The 21,960-nt window shown below is 35.5% G+C and overlaps 1 pseudogene; it reads left to right on the forward strand.

Moving 5' to 3' along the window:
* LOC107671366 (melanopsin-B-like) overlaps window positions 1–5,129 on the forward strand; it is a 29,442-nt pseudogene extending 24,313 nt beyond the window's left edge.
* Window positions 5,130–21,960: the final 16,831 nt, after the last annotated feature.

Below are 21,960 nucleotides of genomic sequence, written 5' to 3' on the forward strand. Positions count from 1 at the left end.
AAAACAAGACAGAAATACTAATCAAGACAATCAGCTTTTGCAGTGCAAAACTGACATCACAAATTCAGACAAGTACCTTTCAGTAACCCAAAAAATTCAGTAACTGGGTTTTGATGCACACCAGGACTGCAAACATTCAGGCAACGTTTTCTAGCAAATAATGCTTGCAGAAAAGACCAGCATGAGTTTCTGTGAGGCAGGGATGTGCTATTTCTAGAGCTGAAGATGTGCTTTGGTTATTGTTTTTATGTTCCAGGTACAGCCACGTTCTCACGCCGTACTCCAAGGCAGTTCCTGCAGTGATTGCCAAAGCATCAGCCATCTACAATCCCTTCATCTACGCCATCATACGCTCCAATTACAGGTTCGTTCGAGTGCAGTCGCCGTAGCAGCCACACGATACGGAGAAAATATGTGACGCAGTGTGTATTTCTGACTGATTCACAGAGACACGCTGGCTGAGAAGGTGCCGTGTCTGCATTTTCTTTCCCAGTCGTCACGTAAAGACTGCATCTCGGTGTCCAACAGCGAGTCTTCCTTCAAGGAGCCCATGCTCAGCCGACAGTCATCACGGTCAAAGGTCAAGTTCCAGCGAGTCTCCTCTATGTCCACCGCAGACACGGTTAGTATTTTACTACGAGGAGACTGAATAATGGAAATGTCTTATCATTTAGTTCAAGAATGCATGACCACACTATTCAGAATGCACAATATTACGAATGTGACGTTTTGTATTTATAATGCGAATCCAGTACTAAATCAAGGAGATATTGTTATTGTTGTTTTGAAAAATAGATATGACCAGGTGTACAGTGGAGGCCAAAATGATTAGAATACTAGTATTTCAGCAGCTAAAAAATGGTTTTAAGTCAGTTATGTCTATCTTTTGCTGTAGTGTGTCAGTAGGAAATATCAGTTTACATTTCCAAACACTCATTTAGCCATTAATTGTAATAATCCAGTGAGATTATTGTCTGACAGCAGCAGTGCTGCACACAGAGATCTGATCTGATCATCATCAGTCTGTCTGGAGTGACATGAAGAAACAGAACAAACTGAGACAGACTCAATCCAGAAGAACTGATGCTTCAAGAAACCTACCTGTAAAGCTCCCTGAGAAAAGTGCACCAAGGGCAAAAACTGCTTTAAACACAAAGGATGCTCACACCAAATGTTGATTTCATTTAGTTAATAGAAGTTAATTGATCTATTTATGACATTATTTTGGCAGCATCCTCATTTTACAGCATTTTTACACAAGTGCCTAAAACTTTTAACAGTACTGTAGCTTTGCAGGTGAAGCGTCTTGGAGACGTTGCCACAGTTCTTCTGGATTGAGTCTGTCTCAGTTTGTTCAGTTTCTTCATGTCATTCCAGACAGACTAGATGATATAATACTGTTGATTTTACACTAATATAGCCATAGCTGCTGATACGGAGTTAAACCAGATCATAAATAAATGCACTTATAATGCTAAAATCTGCTTACAGTATATGCTATTTGTGCAACAGCAGAAATATTAATATTGACTGTGCATTTTATAGTATAATCTTTAAAGTTGCTCTGATTTTACCAGCATGAGACATGAACTACTTCAAGAACAGGCTGAAAGAAAAGCAAATGCTCTTTCTTATGAATTATATTGTATTTTATCTGTCTACCTATTCTTCTTATACAGGCTAGATGTGTCTGTGTTGATATGCAGTTCATGTTCTGGGATTATAGGCCTGTTATTTGCAGCCTATCTTAATTGATATCTTTTCTACTACGTGATTAATTTGTAATCATGCCAGCTGTTACTTGTTGTTTGCTAAAGGCTGGAATATACTGTACGACCTTTGCACTGATTTTTAGTCTGGATGTTTCAACTCTTGTTTCTGAAAGTCAGAGGCAGATTCTGAGTAGTCAGAGATAACAGATTTCACAGACAATTGCATTGCGTATGATGGATAAAGATTATTTTAAAATGTCAGACTATGATTCCATCCAGTTTTACCTCTGTAAATTTGTTGTATGTTTTGGGTGACAAGACGTTTTGAGAACTTTTGATAATTTGATAATGCATTGTGGAGATATTCACTCCTTATCTGAATTTTTACATAATGTGTAATTGCATAGTGTCAATTTAGACATACTCTATGTGGCCACTAAAGTTGCTGTATAATAAATAATCTTTAAAAAATATTTAAAGAACTGCAAAATCTGGTCATATGAAAGTGCAGATAATTGCATTTTATCATTTTAACTGCATGCCAGCTGTTACTCTGTGTTTGCTAAGTTACTTTTGCACAGATTTCTGCCCCGGTTTGTAGTCTGAACGGTTCAACTCTTAAAAAAAAAACCTACCTATTTAAGTTAAAAACTTAAGTTCAGTTGCTGCCTTAAATTAAATATAATAAAATTGGTTCTACAAGTCATTTCAACAAATTATATTAAACTGAAATCAAATTTAATCTCTTATAACTTAAAAAATGAAGCTGAAATTGGTTTAATTTGACAAGTTAAAGTGAAAAACATATGTTGACTTGGACTTATTGATCATATCTGCAGATTTTGGCCATTTGGAGTTGACATATTTCGCGTAAAACTGTGTACTAGTCAATGATGGACACACATTCATTTTTTTAGCTTCAGATTTTAATTCTATCCATTTGGAGAAAATCAAACATGAAACAATCAAACATAGTAAAAAATGGCAGAACTTTTATGTCAAATCTGTCAATATATACATTATATTGCATGTGCTCTAGGTCTGGAGTGATGTAGAATTAGATCCCGTGGACCAAAGGACTCTCAGAAACTCACATTCAGCCAATCTGCTGAGAGATGAAGAATGGAAGACACAAACTAAACAGGGCAAGACGAAGAACAAGAGGCGACAGGAGGAAAACCACAGTGAAGATAAGGTAAGGTATGTGCTTCACGAGCAGCAAACCACCATTATTTAGATCATTATTAGTCATGGATTCCCAGGAAACTGAATAAATGTACAGCGTGGCTGTAATGTACACTCTAAAAAATAAAAGTTCCACAAAGGGGTCTTTGCAGCGATTCCATAGAAGAACCAATTTTGGTTCCCTCAAGAACCTTTCAGTGAACAGTTCTTAAAAGGACCTTTTTTTATTAGTGTGAGAGTAATTTTAATAATTTAAAGAATCCTTTTCCACTTTAAAGTAACTTTTGTTTTGCATTGGAATGGTTATACACTCTTAAAAATAAATGTTCTTCTTTATTGGCATCTATGGTTTCATGAAGATCCTTTAACATCCATCCATAGAATCAAAAGGTTATTTAGAAAGTTCTTTAGATTATTAAAATGTTCATTGTAAAAAAAAACAAAAAAACTTCACTGAAAGGTTTAGTGGGGGAACCAAAAATGGTTCTTCAGTGGCATCACTGCAAAAACACACTTTTGGAACCTTTATATTTAGGAGTGTATGGGTGTTAAAGGTCTTTTATGGAACCATCAATGGCAATAAAATCGCTTTTACTTCTCTAACAAGACTCAATGTGTGGGTAAAACAAACAAGTAAAATGTGTGGGCTACAAGTTTATGTCACAATAACACTAATAGAATAAATCACTCATCAGAATGATCTCCTCCACTGGATCAAGCCGTGCGTCGCATTGCATTCTTCTTCTGAGGTAAATACAAAGCTTATTCCTCTCAGCACGTATTCTTCCAAAAACGAAAAGTTGCCGAGATGAACTTGATGAATCTTCATGCTTTGTTTACGGAGGTGATGTGGGTGTTTACATGTTTGCACATCTCACGTGGATATTTATCATATAAAGAGCCGCGCTCGGCTCGTGGGCGTGATCACATTACAGATAATGAGCTCAGACGGGAAAGACTGTACATCGTGTTGGTTTCATACAGATTACAGAGAATATTTGTTTTCCCTAAGGCTTACTTAATTTAAAAGTAGACACTTCAAGCTTTCTATAGATATATCTCTCGTGTCTGTGTGCCAAGTATTCGCTGAGTTTGGGTTCATTTTAGTGACGCGTTTCAAAAAGAACTTAGCGGAGACCGAGACGGCTGAAAGCGCACCCTGTTTATTTTCTTTATTTTACAAAAGCACAACGTTCTGTTGATATTGTGAGTGTACGCAAATAAAAGTAGACCCGTTACAGATTCAAATGATGTATTACCCTTATGCATATGATCAAAAATAACGGAGCATTTTAAGTTCTTTTCGCGGTCATCAGGAAAAATGCAAGTGATTCCGCCGGTGCCACCGTCCAAATAACCCAGCGTTAAGGGAACAGTGGATGCAGTTTGTTGCTCCAGGGCAGCAACAGAGTTGTGCAAGTGTGTTTATTCCTGTCATTTCGGTGACAAATTAATTAAAATGTAAGTAAATAAAGTTTTTGTCCCTGTTTTATTTATGCGATGTCACAGCTTGCAGATAATCGCTACGCAAAAGCTGCACATGCTTTTGACTCTTTAGCTCTGCCAAAAGCACGCCGTATAGGTCAAGATTAACATGAGGTTGGCAAAAACTGTGTGTGTCATGTCTCCTTTAAAAACAAAGGTTCTTTATTGGCGTTGATGGTTCCATAAAGAATCTTTAACATCCATGGAACATTTCCATTGCAAAAAAAGGTTCTTGATAGTGGAAAAAGCTTCTTTAAAAATGATTCTTTACAGAAATGTTCAATGAAATATTCTTTGAGGATCCCAAAAATGGTGGTTCTATGGCATCACTGTTAAAACCTCATATCTGGAACCGTTATTTTTAAGAATGCTAGTTAAAGGCATCTGTCAAAAGCATAATTGTAAATGTTTTATCCATCACAGCCTGCAGCCACAGAGAGCGGCTCTTTGAACGACTGCGGCCTTTACTTGGTGTCCGAGTCCGTTAACATGGCCACTGTTCCTCTTCTCATGGCCAAAAACACTCCAGGGGAGGAACAAGAGGAGGAGTGCAAGGAGGAACAAGAGGACAGTAATTCTCTGAGCCCACTGAGCAATGGTTTGGCTTTTTATGAAGACATGCAGGAGCCACAAATCATTATCAGCCCCACATCAGAGCAGACCAGAGAAGACAAATTAATACTGGACCTCAAGAGCCTGAACTGCTCCAGTGAGCTTCTGGAGTCTGTGGAGAAATTCCTCTCCTGAGGCTGAACCAGAGACCCAGAGACCCTCTTCTGTACATCTTGTGTTTCACTGAAGACGCTTGAGAACCACAGTGTTCACATCAGCATTTTAGTTGAGCAAGCAATCGGACCACATTACTTTGCTGCTAACAACGAATCGGAAGAACTAGTTATGATGGCTGACTGTTATGCTTTCACCACTCAAATATGCTTCATCTTCACACTTTAGCCACAGGGTGTACTGTAGAAGTAGTTAAAAGAGACACAACCACTGTGCACATTTGCCCTTTAACGAAAAGTGTTCTTACGAATATGCATCACACACATCATACTGAGACTAAAAAACATGCTCAATTCATTTCTCTAAAGGAATGTTCCGGGTTCAATACAAGTTGAGCTCTATTGACTCATTTTTGACTGTTGATTACTATAGAAAATAATCGTGAAAGCAGAAATTGCAGTTATTGCAATGCAAGTAAAACAAGAGTTTTAAAGCAGGCATAAGAATTTTGTTTTTGTTAAGTGCAGTAAAAAACTGTTTATTATTTGAGATGTCCTTTTTTGCTTTTCATGCATTACTAGTAGTTCATATAAGTAGATTTTGCTGCATGTAAAGTTATTTTCTAATATCCTTGCATGCATCATGAAAATGTTCCCATGTTTATTGATGTTTTGTGGTCATGACACTGAAATGATTTAATATATAATATAAATTTAACACTGAGTTTTCATACTGTAAGTGATTGTGTTTATGTGTTAATGGACATTACAGGACAAATACTTATGATAGAGCTTAACTTATACTGAAGCTCGAAAATTTCTGTATGCACCTGTATGTTCTCGAATCCTATTTTGTAATAACCTATGCCAGAACGTTCGCGTGGTTTGTGAGGAAAGATATGTACTTGTTTAAGATACAAAAAGTGGCCTGAATCTTCATCATGACTTAGATTTACATTTGCATTTATGCTCTTGACAGATGCATCTACACCACAACAACAAATTGCTCATATATTATGTTTGTTGAAGCCCCGATTTGCCATTTTTTCAAATGCTATTCAATGAAAATCCACATGGAGCGGGCCAAGTGTTGTGTACATTCCCACGCTATCATTATTATTCATATTAATTGTGAGGTTAAAAATGCAACAGAGCTTTATTGTTTCCTGTACAGCGAAACACTGCATTGCACTGACTGAGATGAAATGAACAGTGAACAAAAATCCCATGATTTTTGCATGGCTGCTACTGACAGATCTTAATCTCCAGGATTATTCCTCATTCATCTGGATCTTGGAGCATTCGTTTATGCAAACATTAGAGAGACTCAGGTAAGTATAAGTCAAACCTTTATGTAAATTTACATTATGGAAAACGTGTTTAGTCTCCAGCAACACTGAGGTTAAGAACAACTTTCTGGCACTTTGGCAGGCTCGTGAAAGGCCTATAAGAGAGTGGAACAAAATTACGATTATTTTGATAGGTATTATGTTAATAACCATGCTTATTAACGAAATAGGCTACATTGAAACGTATCAATAAAGATGGATGATTGGGCCAGTTGTTGCATTGTCTGTCACAATAATTTTAATTAATTAATTGTGATTTGATGACTGGTATAGGTTTTTAGAAAAAAAATCACTGTATTTTTTTTTTTTTTTTAAGCAAAAGTGAAGTTTACTTTGTGAAGTAGCTGTTCCAGCTATTGCTTAAAGTTACTGTAAATCGTGTCATGGTATAGTGATAGGCCTAGTATCAAATGAATACCCTTTAGTAATACCATGTTACATTTGTGTGATCTTATATATGGCTTTCTATTTTATAGTCCTTTCCCAGTGTGCTTATATAACGTTAAACTTATTCTTTACGTTTTAGTATCTGGGATGTCAAAGCGAAGTCACCCAAACCGCCTCACTGCTTCTTCTTTCTCCGAATCATAAATAAATCTCGATCCCAGAACAACAGCATTGATTAAACGCCAGTCTTCATTTCCCTGTCACTGTCCAGCCATTGCTGCACGTTTGATCACAGCTGCTTCGATAGAGGTTTAGAGAACTAGAGTTAATCACTGACACAGAAATTAACACGTCATAATCCCGACAGATCTGAGGGAAATATATACGCATGTGGCAGTGGCAAAAGCTGAGCTCATGAATATTAATTATGCAACCGTCTATGAAAATTAATTTTTTAGCGTTTCTGCGAATAGGAAACTTTCTACCTTTTAAAAAAAGTTTTGCCACATTGTGGTTATTTTGTTGTAGGCCTAATATATATTGGTTGTAATATTTTATTTGCATTAGCATCTTACTTTCCAAACCCATTAGATGAAAACAGTTCAGCTCAGAACCCCGGAAAAAAAAAAGATTAATTGAATTTACTAAAAAAAAATGAAGGTAAGTGGTTGCAAACAATTAATTTTAGCTACATTTTATAAAAAATGTCGAAAGATAGTCAACTAAACGTGTTTATTTAAATGTAGCTAAAATAAATTGATTGCAAACACCTTAAAAAAATTAGTAAATTCAATTAATCTTTTTTTTTTTTCAGTGAACGTTCCCATTAAGTTATGAAAACGATTTCTGAATGTTTTAAAAACGTTTATCTTGTGATACAAACGTTATGGAATCATTATGGTATAATTTTGGGAATTTGTTTTTTCCAGTCACCGTTGAAAAAATAGATGCACGTCCAACTAAAGCGTTTTAGGGAACGTGAACCATGTATCCATAACGTTTTTGTGCCGACTTCAGATCATTTTGAACAAACGTTCTATTAACGTTACTGGAGGAACGTTTGTTCACAACTTTGAGAGAACCTTGCCAGAACGCTCTGAGAATGTTCTCTGTTAGCTGGGAAGAAGCAAAACATAAAGAATTATATTGTCACATGTTTACCATAGCATGTCTTTGACTGGATCCAGGACTGTTTCCTCCCAGGCAGTGATATGGACAAAATAATGTCACCGTTGTAGAAAGATCTTTGTCTGCAGTGTTGTTTTTAGTAATGTTTTATGCAGTAGATGGCAGCATTTGAGCACACTCTATAAGCGAGTTCTCTGCAGCTCATGGGTGAATCAGTGCATCCCTCTCACATGATTACTGATAAGACACCGTTTGTACAAAATAACACACAATGGCGATTACCATCTAATGCTTTTGTTCTGAAACAAGTTACACTTGTTGTCATCAACTCGGAGGAATTTGCCTGTATTCCTGGCATGCACGTCCACTCCTATCAAAGCAGAGATGTGAAAAACTGACATCAGCTTGTGTTGAGATCATTGTGTCACTATCACTGGCATGAGCTGGATACATCTCACATGACAACATTTAGATTGTTAACACTTCAGGGCATGACAGCCTATTGTTAGACAGTTATTGTTAGTAGTTAAATAATGAAATTACTTTTTTGAGATTGTTTGTGCTTAGGATTTACATCAGACATTATTGCTGTAGGCCTAATTAATTGCAATGTTATACAGTATAATTCTAGTTTTCCCTCTCATGTCTGCATCAGACCTCCTTCATAACGTTCATTATCATGGCATTTGTACATAAGGACTGTTTGACCATCAGTAGACATGCTCTGTTAGATTAATTTAACCCAGCTAAGTCATTTAACCCAGTGTTCCCTGACTAATTACTTTAATCTTAGATTATTGGTGGCGACAGTGTTTCACGGTAAACTATTTGTAGACAGACCCATATTTTTGCAAATAAAATGGATTAAAATACTTTCTTATGCCTGACAACAACCATATTGTACAAGAAAAGAGCCAAATTACCATTAAACTACATTTCTTGTCACATCTTAAAATATTATTTATATAAATATTATAAATGTTATATATATATATATATATATATATATATCCTACACACACACACACACACACATATATATCTCCTACACACACACATAAGGTTATTGAAATTATCTCCACATCCTAATAAAATCCAAGTCCAAGTCCTGAACTTGGATAAAAGGTATTACATAATCACATTATTAACATTAGTTACCAGGAAAATAAATAAGTAAAGAAAGAAAGAACGCATTACAGCATTAAACTTTTCCAGCACTATTTGTATTTAGTTTGTTCCAGAATGTTTATGTATATAATTTCAAGTCATTAATAAAATGTGAAAATTGAATAATTGATTGTTCTTTACTTTTCAAAATATCATTTTGAAATAAAAATGCACATCAGAAAACATAAATCTCTGTCATGCATCATTCCAGTTTTCCAATATCCAAAAATACCCTAATCCAAAATGATCTCGAGTAGATAAAACTGTGATAAAAACGGTTTCACAGGTAAATGAAGTGTTGAGTTTTAAATCATTCACTGGATAAATCCTACGTACAGCTGTCTTTTTTTCTTCTTTTATTGCAAGAAAGAAAATACAACAAGAAACAGCACTGCATTGAAATACAATAACATAAAGGAAACGGCAAAACAAACAATAACACAGTCAGTAAGGAAAATATCATAAGCCTTAAGAAGCTTGTTATTCTTATTGTTATCAATGAGTTTAAGAGATTTAACAATAAGCAAAGAAAGACATCAAGTCTAGGTAACATCTTAACAAATTAGTTTTTGTGAATAACAAATGTACAATGCAACACAAAGAAATTAACAAGATTAATGGCATGGTCACTGCCAGAAAAAAATACAACTTAAATCATATTTTACAAAAGAGGATAAATAACAACTTCAGAGATTTAACCTGATTACAACGATAGAATAAATGAAGTAAAGTTTCTTCCTCAACTTTGCAGAATACACACCAGTTAGAGAAATAAAAAAAAAAAAGCAATTTGGGAGTTTGTTGTAGTCTACCTCTTTTATTTTAATAGAAATGCAACATTTTTCAGGGAGTAACCATGCTTTCTTCCAATGAATGCTATCAAAAAATTGGTCCAGAAAAATGGACATCTAGGGGATGCACTGCTGCCTTTTTTATTTGATTTTTTATTATTATTAATGCCAAGGTACCAAAGATAAAAGTGCATAAAATATCAACATTACGTACAAAGAGGTGACATTACATGCAAAGCACCATTTATACAGCTACACTGTAAAAAAAAATCCGTAAAATTTACGGTAAAAAAACGGCAGCTGTGGTCAATAAATAATACAAAACGAAAGCTTTAACAAAATAAATTAAACAATTTAACAGTTTTAAGATTCTTGGAAGATGAGTTTGGATACTGCTGAACCTTTCTTTTTCTAAAAACAATTAATAAAGGATTTTGATGAGGTGAATAATATGACATTTTGCAAGAAGTAGCCTAATAATAGGTTAATAATAAAATATTCATTAATTTGATCTTTTTGTATATTAAAGAAGCCAAAACAGGACATCCTTCAAAAGCAAAGAGAAACTCTGGAGCACATTGCGATTGATAACATTAGAGAATTCAATCCAAAATAGCTGCGTGTGAGGACAATAACAGAAGATATGCATATCAGTTTCATTTAGGACACCACAAAATTAGTCTTTTTTAAAAAAAATTATTAACCAATGATATATCAAATGTAAATACAATACAACATAGCATCAAGAAATATAACAAACATAATAAAACGGAGAATCAAGTAAGCAAATAAATAAATAAATAAATAAATAATTATTTGACGGACAGCTGTCAGCCAGTCCGTCATCGTGCCGGTGACGTCATCGCGTCAGTGCAGCGCGTGTGTTAAAGGGGCGTTAAAGTCAGCCAGACGCTCGCTGGAGTTTCTAAACTCGTTTTCTTTCTCTTCTTCACTCAGTCTGACTCCACAGCAGCTCACAGGTGAGTGACTTGAAGACGCGCGTCAATGCGCTTTAAACGCGCGTTTTTAGGGACTTTTAGGGAACTAAAGTTTCAAGAGGGTGTGTCAATATAGTCTTAGATAAGTAGATTTATCGCTATTTTAGCAATGGATTTACAGATTTGATTACGGGTTTATTTTGATGTCTGCTTGTTGCATGTGTAAGTTGTAGATGTCATTTTGCTGTAAAATTGTCCTTGAGAGTAATTTAATACAACGTGAGAAAAGAGTGTAAAATTGTTGGTTTGTGCGTCAGTATAGCTGATGATGAATTCCTCAATGTGGGAATTTGAAGGGATGTTGATGTAGTTTTTACGGTGGCCGAGAAGTGCAAAGCAAATCACAATTCTGAAAACAAAATAAATTACAAACGCAAATGCAAGTGCCAGCGCCATTGGTTTGGGATTACTCACCGCTGACTGGACGAGTATCTGTCAATCAACGTATACAGGGAAGAACCTGTCGTGGTAGAAAGTTCGGAGATGGTATTAAAGTAGCTCAGTTTAAATGTATTGTATGAATTGCCCATTTATTTTGTTTTCAGAATTGTGATTTGTTTTGCACTTCTCTTCCACCGTAAGTTTTGCTCTAAAAGTGATGTTGCATGTCAAATAACATTTGAGGCTATTTATTGGCATCAGTAAATAACCTTTTTTGTTTTTAATAGGGCATGGATGTTAAAGTTTCTTCATGGAACCAACAAAGAACGTTTATTTTTGAGAGTGTAAGAAAAAATGGCTTTTTCAAGAAAAGTTTACTGAAAGATTCTTTGGGGAACCAACCAAAAATGGTCCAAAAGTGCAGTGTTGGAGACTGACGCCTTTTAAGTGGATAATAATGGTTGTGTTCGCTAACACACAGTTTAAATGCAGTATGAACATAATTAACAGTAATTTCATGTAATTTTAGTGCTTCCAAATGGCTGGCCAGTGACCTTAAGCTGAGTAAGTGAGTAGTGTGCTCGCTTGCGTGTGTGCACATACTATATTTTCATACAAAATTGTCCCCAGAAGTGAGCTAAATTTGATGAAGCCTTCTATAGGGACGTCTGGGGAAGTAGTCGATCAAAAATGGGATTGGATGTGACGGATGTGATCCAACACGCCTGAACTGAACCCAGGCGACTCCGGTCTGTAGGAGCTTCACCATTGGGATTCATGAATAATAAGTTGGTTATAGTCTAGTAAAACACTAGGACGTTTTGTTCAGGTGCATTCCTGTTACATAAGAGCCAATGAAACGCGGGTAATCATGAGTTGGTCAGTGTTATAAAGTGCACCTGTGTTTTTTACAGGGAAGCTCTGAATGCTTTCGCAGCCGGCTATCAAACGGAGCAGCGTCTGAGAATGTGTTTACTGGTCAGTTTGGTAGTTTAGGTTCAGGCCTGCGTGGCTAAACATTAAATTGTTATGCGTTGCACTGAAAGTCCAGCCATGTTGGAGCTTGTTTCTTTATGTGTTGGCTAATAAGTTCCTAAATTGCCACCTATGGATCGGTAGCTCGACCCTGTCTACACATGCAGTGATTTAGCGGCTGTCATAAGTGTGTTATTTTAGAGCTTGGATGGATGTAGAATTATGTAATTCCTCCATTAAATGGAACTTTCCAGAAACTGGAAAGTTATGCCGTTTCTGGCCAATATGATGTTTGGCTTTGATCTTAAGCTTATTTTCACTCTTAAAAATAAAGGTTCTTCATTGCCATTGATGGTTTAGTAAAGAACCTCTAACGTACATGTAAGCTTTCCTTTCCACAGAGGTTATTTATAGTATGAATATTATTTATAGTATGTTGTTCACTCTAAGAAACAGTGGTTCTTTTAAGAACTGTTTACTTAAAAGTTCTTTGGAGAACCAAAAATGAAGTGTTGGGAGTCCGAAATTTACTGTTACTTTATTTCACTAAATAAAATGCAATGTTTTTATTGGGCGGCTGGATACCAGGCTGTCCGTTTTCCAGGGCGTGCCTTTGGTATTGCGTTGTAACCGTCACCGAGTAGCCTGGCGCCATTCGCACCATGACCAACCGTGACTGACAGATCAGTGGAAAAGCTCGTTGGTGTTTACACAGTTTTAGCTCATATGGTGACTGACATATTAAGCCTCTGTGGTTACCTCTTGTCTATAGTTTCAAAGTTTGTATTTGTGTATTTGACTGGGCATGTTTCAAGCTCAAAAGTAACTAATTGCCATTATTATGAGATTAAAGGAATAGTTCACACTAATGAAAATTTGTAGATTAGTTTGTTTCTTCATCAGATTTGGAGAAATGTAGTATTGCATCAGTGTCTCAGCAATGGATGCTCTGCAGTGAATGGGTGCCATCAGAATGAGAGTCCAAACATTTGTTAAAAACATCGCAATAATCCACACCACTCCAGTCCATCAGTTAACATCTTGTGAAGCCAAAAGCTGCGTGTTTGTAAGAAACAAATCCATCATTAAGATGTTTTAACTAAAATACGAGTGCATAATCCATAATAACTCTTCCTACAGTGAAAAAGTGGTCTGGTCTGAATCAGGAGAGAAATCTGCACAGATCAAGCAGCGTTTACAAGCCAAAACAGCTCTAAACAACTGACAGACAACAGGAGATGGACTTTTTCACTGGAGGAAGCATGATTATGGACTCGGTTTGAAGTTAAAAAAGTCTTAATGATGGATTTGCTTCTTGCATTGTAAATTCTAATTACGTACTTACAATTACTTTTTGAAGCATTTGTGCATATAGATGCTTTCAAAGCTAATAGAAATAGTCTGCAAACTCAAACTGAGGGATATTTTGAATAAGCCATGCTTGTCATGTTATTCTGACTCTGTCTGAGTCACAACAGTATTGTTGATCTAGATCTGATAGGATGAGTAAATGTACCCGTTAGAAAGCCTGTGTGACAAACACAAACAGCCCTCGTGGCTTCAGGCGTGGAAAAACGCTTCATTCAATCTATTCAGAATGTTCTCAATAAATGTTGTTCTCTATAACCATACCTTTAGTGCTTCCAGAGGAACTGCTGTCAAAAGAACATTACATCAGCTCCAGTGGCTCAGTAGTCACAGACACAACATGATGCACACAACACCTCTTTGAGTCACTGTTGACGTTCATGTTCTCGTTCCATGCAACTCTGGTATTCGGTTATTAAATAGATGGCTGGGAATGTTAATGTTGAGGTTATGTGGTGCATGTTGTCATCCACATAGTTCATTGACTTTCATTGGCACTCATCTTTACATTTGTCCAATTTATAACAGAGCATGGAAAAGCCACAGCATTTAACGAATGCGTAAGATCAGTTTTGAGGGTGTGGAAAGAACCAGGTCAGTTTGAAATGAAGTGGTTGTATCTTTTGTAGACGTTCTCAGTTACCGACATACAGTGAGGTCTGAAGAATGAGGAGAGCAGGTGAATGATTTTAACTTCTAAAAGCGTCAGTGTTGTGGGACATTCCTGAGCGAGACCCCCCAGAGTCTAATCCATTTCTCTGGAATGTTTCCTGTGCTGGATTTTACTTGGGTTTTACCTCACCAGCAACTGCACGCTCACCCGTAAGCTCTTAAAATACTTGCCTGTGCACACCGAGATTCCCCCGTCCCAGCAGGTTTATATAAATAGCGACTGCTCTTTTGTTTTATCGGCACGATAAGTTTGGACTATGAACCATCTTGTTCCTAGATTTATTTAGAAACCTGTAACATTTTCCAGATCAATCAATTGCTCTGGTAAATTTGAGCTGTGCTTCTCTATTTGTCTATTTTAGGCAAATATTTGGATTTTGTTTTATTTTCTTTGCTCGTTTGTATGTGTGTTTGTTTATATATATATATATATATATATATATATATATATATTTGCTTTTTGTTTATTTATTTTTGTTTGTTTGCTTATTTTTGTTCATTTTTGTTTTGTTTATTTGCTTATATATTTATGTATTTATATTTTCCCCTCTCAGAGTGTTCTGTTTTTCAATCTCACACTTTATTTCTTTGTTTGTTTGCTTATTTATTTAGAATTTATTTGCTTATATTTTTTATTTATGATTATATTTGTTTATTTCTTTGTTTGCTTATATTTGTATTTATATCTTTATTTCTTCTTTTGCTTATTTGAAATGATGTCTTGTTTGTTTATTCATTTGTCCTTATTTCTTTGTTTGCTTATTTATTTACTTATTTATATAGTTGTATTTTTTTCTTTGTTTGCTTTACTTTCTTTCTTTCTTTCTAAACAGAGATTGTCGGAATTTGGCACAACCGATTGGGTATTAACTTCATTTGATGCTTCCTAGGCGAGGATTTTGTCCAAAGTTGCAAAATGTCATGTTTAGGTGTCAGTATATCGTGTTTTGTTTCTGCATGACCAGTGACCTTTACTGTGTGTCCTGTTGAAACAACAACAACAAGTCTTTGCTGTCATTTCTCAGGCTGTGAATTGGACTTTGGCAGTACCCACAACAGCGACCCGCTCCACCATGAGTAACTACAGCGTGTCCTTGATCGGACCTTCACCCTGGGGCTTCAGACTACAGGGTGGCAAGGACTTCAGCATGCCTCTCACCATCTCCAGAGTGAGTGTCACCTTCATCATGTCATGCAAACTCTGAATGGCCCTTTAAATGTCAATAATAGGTGCATGAGCGACATATAGTTCTTCTTTGATCTGTGCATCCTCAGCATGTTGTTTAGCACTTGCTGTCAGGCTGTTGGGTGATGAAAGACGATGATGGACCCTGTTATGTTGCTCATGTTTGGTTACAGAATTGTTGGCGTCTCTGCTTTTCTCTCTCTATCTGTAGTCTATCCTGTCGTCAGTATTTATCTCTTATACTCATCCTGTATAAACAGTGCTTGTATTCATATTCAGCAGTGTCGCAGGTGAAAAAAATTGTGTTTTAAGATTTAATTTTAACTCAGAAATTGCCTGTAAATTTTACATAGCCTAGTTACAAATAAATAGTGATAAAATGATAGATAAGATGGATACAATTTTGACATAAATTTTTACATTTGAACAAAAACAGCAAATGAGAATATCCATTAAATTTGGTCAATATTTTGTTATATTCAATAATTTTATTCATTTTTAAAATTGCATTAAATATTCAAACTTTGTACACACTACAGTTCAAATGTTTTTTTTTTTTTTGTATTTTTAGTATTATTTTTTTTTCCTACACTTGATTATCGTCATGATGCACATTTGCCATCTCACCTTCGTTATCTTTGGCAAAAATCAAAGAATTGTTCATCAACTAATATTTTTGTCAGTAATTTGGTTGACTAGATTAACACTTGGGCTTTTGGTTTATGTTAAGGCTTTTGGCAATGCAAACTTTCCTTTAGCTCTGACCAAATTCTGGTCCCGTCGATCCTGCGGTTTTTATTTTTTTATTGCATAAACTGTTTCACAAGACGTCACATTATGGCAGTAAAATGAGTTGCGGTCTCTGTTGCATGTTGACTTAAATTTTAAAATATCATTCAAGGATATTGCTTTTAATACAGTGCTTTAGAGGTTATATTACCAAAGGATTTCCACCAGGAAAAACAGGCATCTGTTTGAGGCCACAGGAAACACAGATTGTCCAAGTAAGACACAAAGTTAATGTGTTTGGCACAATGTTGCCAGATATATATTTTTGCCATAAAGTTGCTCCAAGAAAACCTCACCCATCAGTTCTGCTTAAACACGAGCCATCTGGCTCATTTATTCAGCTTATTTCCCGTTGATCTTTGGTAAATGGCCTCCAAACGCAGGTCTCTCACCTGTCTTCCACATGCAACACGGGCCTCGGAGGGATGTTATGTATCATCTGCGATGGAGATGGATCTGTCTGCAGGTTTGCACAGGAGCTCGAGTGCGCCAGCTGCACTCTTAACACTCGAGCGGAGACTTTAAACCCCAGGAATATCTGTCTGGAAGCGGCATGACCGTAAATCTGAGCTCGGCTTTGGCAGACAGTGAGGAGATGCTGGCATGGTGCTTGATGAATGCTTGGTATCGCATGGATGTTGCAACCGAATTTCTGGGCGATTTGGTACAGATCTTCTTGCTTGGTGCTTCCACGGCTCAATTGTGTGTAATAGATAGTGACAGCAGCGTAAACTGTGGGATGTTGAGATACGGGGGTGTAACTCTTCTTATCTGGGCTTCAATGCAAAAGCAGCCCCTTTATGGGCCAGCGGATTGGCTGGAGTGCGTGCCATTGCGTAAAGAAAGGTTCCAAAAATGGAATGAACAGCCTTGCGTTCTCATCACGACCGATTTACCCACCACAGCAAGGCTCCTCTGGGAGATAATGGCACTTCCTGTCAGAGGAAGTTATTTGTACTCTCTGGGCAGCTGCGAGAGAAAGACGGAGAGACTGACACCGGTGGCTTAATCTGCAGTGGAAAGCTGTGGAATGAGATCTATCTGATCCCTTATTTGGTGTGGTCGCTTTTCCGCTCCGGGGGAAATTATCTCAGGTCCCTTTTGATTCATGCAGAACGATCTTCCTCTTACATCACACTTTCTCATGCGCTGAGTCGTGCCAGCCGGGCGAGCATCCGCACCCTGGATGTGTCGAGGCCTGAAGCGCATGCTGCAGTCGCACAAACCCACTTTATGAGTGAGACGACGAGCCAAGACTGCTGCTTGAGTTTCATAAAGTACGGATGTCATAAATGCTTTGGGCTTGTACAGATCGTATAAACCCATCTGCCCGTACTTATTGAGTAACGTTTTTGCAGATCAGACACAGTGGCTGGTGAATGCTGAATCAGCCGCGTAGAATTTTTTTAAATGTACTTTTCTTTACTTTTCTATAATTCAACATTTTATAACAACTTGTTTGCTTGCTTGATTTATTTTGGGTTTTTATTCATTTTGTTTGTTTGTTTGTTTAATTATTTATTTTGTTTAATTATCTTTTAATTGAATAAATCCGCAATCTGGGTTAAATATAATTAATCCACCCTATTTAGTAACTTTTTGCTGATCAGACCCAGTAGCTAGTGAATGCTGAATTATTTTTTATAATTCAACATTTTATATTTTTATATTAATTAGTTTTTTTTGTTTGTTTTATTTGTTGTATTTATTTGTTTAGTTATTTATTTTATTTATTTATTTTGTTTAATTAATTAATTTAAATATTTAATATTTATATTTGTTTATTTATTTGTTGTATTTTAATTATTTTAGTTATTTATTAATTGTTTAATTTTAAAATATTATTTAATATTTATTTATATTTTTTATGTATTTGTATTTATTGTTTGTTTATTATTTTTGTTGTATTTAGTTTAATAATTATTTATTTTAGATATTCATATTCATATTGTTAATTTTTATTTATTCTTTATTTATTTTTGTTTAATTATTATTTTTGTTTTACTTATTTTTTTTTATTTGTTTGTTTGTTCAATACTTATATATTTTTTGTTATTTAATTATTTTAATTTATTTATTATTTTAGATCATTAAAACAGACTCACTTGCGAATCAATGCTGAAGTATTTTTTTTCAGTTTAACTTTTGATAACATAATTTAAACATTTTTTTTATTTTTTTATTTTTTTATTTGTTTGTTTCTTTGCTGGCTTGTTTCTTTTATTATTTATACATTTTTAAATTTTTTGTTTCTTTTCTTTTTTTTTGTTAAATTGAACAAATGTGCAAATCATTAAATACAATCAATCTGCCTTTACTTTAGAGTATTGAGGGATATCGCAGGGATATTGTAGATGGTTTCAAAGAAACCAAATACGGTTCTCGGCATCTTCTGTTTGGTCTCTTAGAGCACTGTGACTTACAATAGAGAAAGAGATTCAGCGTTTGATTTATTACCTATCAGGAACATAAAAGCTGAAGGCGTTGGGACATAAAACAGTAAAACGTAGTCACTGTCAACTTGAGTAACACGACTCTCATGTGTAAGACTTCTTAAAGAATTAAAGTCTGACAGTGAATCTCGTTGTGAAAGTCAAGCCTTCGCACCGATTTTCAGAAGCGGTTAATGGATTTTCTCTTGATTTGTTCTCCTGTAAAGCGTTCCCATCTACAAACTGAACGCTTCCGGCTGGAGTCGGTCAGATAAGTCTCTTTGCATCAGCGCTTCAGCGCTCTGATCCGACCGGGACGCTGCCTCCGGTTTCCCAGCATGCCTCGCTGCATTAAGACAGATCTTTGTCATCCGGGAGCCTGCTGTTAATCTCATCGCTCACTGGAGGTTGAGACAGCAGCTGCCCGTGTTGCTTTTGGAGCGACGGTGAAGTGTTGATATTGCCATGGTCACAGGCCAGACCTTCACCACAGAGCCGCCTTTGTGTGTGAGTCCCGGAGTCTGGGATCGGCTCTTTCAGAGATGCGTGAGGTCACAAACGTGCTTTATGAATGCTTGTTTAAAACATTGCAAGCATGCAGTCCTGTTCTACATACTTCACATGCTTTATTTTATTTATTTATTTTGTTTAATTAATTAATTTAAATATTTAATATTTATATTTGTTTATTTATTTGTTGTATTTTAATTATTTTAGTTATTTATTAATTGTTTAATTTTAAAATATTATTTAATATTTATTTATATTTTTTATGTATTTGTATTTATTGTTTGTTTATTATTTTTGTTGTATTTAGTTTAATAATTATTTATTTTAGATATTCATATTCATATTGTTAATTTTTATTTATTCTTTATTTATTTTTGTTTAATTATTATTTTTGTTTTACTTATTTTTTTTTATTTGTTTGTTTGTTCAATACTTATATATTTTTTGTTATTTAATTATTTTAATTTATTTATTATTTTAGATCATTAAAACAGACTCACTTGCGAATCAATGCTGAAGTATTTTTTTTCAGTTTAACTTTTGATAACATAATTTAAACATTTTTTTTATTTTTTTATTTTTTTATTTGTTTGTTTCTTTGCTGGCTTGTTTCTTTTATTATTTATACATTTTTAAATTTTTTGTTTCTTTTCTTTTTTTTTGTTAAATTGAACAAATGTGCAAATCATTAAATACAATCAATCTGCCTTTACTTTAGAGTATTGAGGGATATCGCAGGGATATTGTAGATGGTTTCAAAGAAACCAAATACGGTTCTCGGCATCTTCTGTTTGGTCTCTTAGAGCACTGTGACTTACAATAGAGAAAGAGATTCAGCGTTTGATTTATTACCTATCAGGAACATAAAAGCTGAAGGCGTTGGGACATAAAACAGTAAAACGTAGTCACTGTCAACTTGAGTAACACGACTCTCATGTGTAAGACTTCTTAAAGAATTAAAGTCTGACAGTGAATCTCGTTGTGAAAGTCAAGCCTTCGCACCGATTTTCAGAAGCGGTTAATGGATTTTCTCTTGATTTGTTCTCCTGTAAAGCGTTCCCATCTACAAACTGAACGCTTCCGGCTGGAGTCGGTCAGATAAGTCTCTTTGCATCAGCGCTTCAGCGCTCTGATCCGACCGGGACGCTGCCTCCGGTTTCCCAGCATGCCTCGCTGCATTAAGACAGATCTTTGTCATCCGGGAGCCTGCTGTTAATCTCATCGCTCACTGGAGGTTGAGACAGCAGCTGCCCGTGTTGCTTTTGGAGCGACGGTGAAGTGTTGATATTGCCATGGTCACAGGCCAGACCTTCACCACAGAGCCGCCTTTGTGTGTGAGTCCCGGAGTCTGGGATCGGCTCTTTCAGAGATGCGTGAGGTCACAAACGTGCTTTATGAATGCTTGTTTAAAACATTGCAAGCATGCAGTCCTGTTCTACATACTTCACATGCATTCCTGCATTACTGTGGCAGGAACAAACCTCAGTAATCAAAGGAATTAAATCTGTTTGAAGTTTAAGTTTAACTTTAATTTGCTCAGCAAGAACTGTTGCTTTGCCACAACAACTGACCTGAAAGTCAACTATGCATTTATATTTAAAATTTAAGTATTTTTAAAAATTTGAACAATTTATAATCAGATTTCTCTTTAAGGTCAACTGCGTTGATGAATTAAGTTCTGGATGGAAATTATAGAGATGGTGGGCAAAAGTATATATATTTTTTTGACACGGTTAACCACAAGATCCTCCTGTCAACCCTATTGGTAAAGGGCATCTCAGGAACCGCACTCTAGTAGTTTGAGTCTTACCTCTCAGATAGGTCCTTCAAGGTATCTTGTAGAGGTGAGGTGTCCAAGTCGCAACATCTAACTACTGGGGTGCCTCAGGGCTCAGTACTTGGACCACTTCTCTTCTCTGTCTATATGGCATCACTAGGTTCTGTCATTCAGAAACATGGCTTTTCATATCACTGCTATGCTAATGACACTCAACTCTACCTCTCATTCCATCATAGAGATGGTGGGCAAAAGAATATATATTTTTTTATTTAAATGTGTATGTAGCTCCTTTTATTTTACATATTTGAAATATGCAACTATGTTTATATTTTATATATAAAATTTTACATCTCATATAGAAATATGACTGTAGTTTTTAATAAACTATAAATTCATAGAATTTTATGTGTGTGTGTAATTTTATAAATTTAAATTAATGCATATAAAATATATAAAAATGTATTTAAAAAAAATGGTTTAGTTTGTTTTTTATATTTATTATAATTTTATTGTATTATATTTTTATATTTATTTATAAAAATATGTTTATAAATGTATAAATAAATAATATTTATATGTATATAAATGCATTTTATACATTATTCATTTACATTTTACATTTATCTTGCTGGATCTGTCTGCTGCTTTTGACACGGTTAACCACCAGATCCTCCTGTCAACCCTATTGGTAAAGGGCATCTCAGGAACTGCACTCCAGTGGTTTGAGTTTCTGTCCAGGCTGGACTATTGTAATGCTCTCTTCGCAGGTCTTCCAGCCAGTTTCATCAAACCTTTACAATTAATCCAGAACGCGGCAGCAAGATTAATCATTAATGAGCCGAAAACAATGCACGTCACACCACTTTTTATCAATATGCACTGGCTACCAATAGCTGCTCACATAAAATTCAAGGCATTAATGTTTGCCTACAAAACCACC

This window comes from Sinocyclocheilus anshuiensis, unplaced genomic scaffold (assembly GCF_001515605.1).
Source record: "Sinocyclocheilus anshuiensis isolate Anshui unplaced genomic scaffold, SAMN03320099.WGS_v1.1 scaffold3662, whole genome shotgun sequence".
In the NCBI taxonomy this organism is placed as follows: Eukaryota; Metazoa; Chordata; class Actinopteri; order Cypriniformes; family Cyprinidae; genus Sinocyclocheilus; species Sinocyclocheilus anshuiensis.